Genomic DNA, 464 nt, shown 5'->3' on the forward strand with positions numbered 1-464 from the left:
AGTCAGTATTAAAAAAGGTGTCAAAGCTCTACCAGTTCCAGACTCATTGTTGCAAAACGATCTTTTCCTTTAAATCGTGCGATACTTACAAATAAACCAGGTTTCTTTCATCTCCAGTAGACAGTTTTGATTTGATTTCTGTTTTCACTGACTGGCCATGTTTTACATATTCTGGAAAACCCAAAACTGATTCAATAGTGCAAACTTAAAAACAGAAAGTTTGGCCCCCCAAAAAAGTTGCTTTCAGCTTAACACAGTACAGTATACGGAACGATATATTTTCATTTTTTTCTCTTTATTATTAAATTCTTTGACTTTTGAATTCACATTTAGAATTCTATGACAATAGCATCCATTTTTCAATATTATGTTCAATGTACAGCATATATGTACCAATATTACAGCTGTTGATTGAAAACTTTTCATTTTATTTTAGAAATAGACAAATATTGATCCACATATAG

This window comes from Branchiostoma floridae, chromosome 14 (genome assembly GCF_000003815.2).
Source record: "Branchiostoma floridae strain S238N-H82 chromosome 14, Bfl_VNyyK, whole genome shotgun sequence".
NCBI lineage: Eukaryota > Metazoa > Chordata > Leptocardii > Amphioxiformes > Branchiostomatidae > Branchiostoma > Branchiostoma floridae.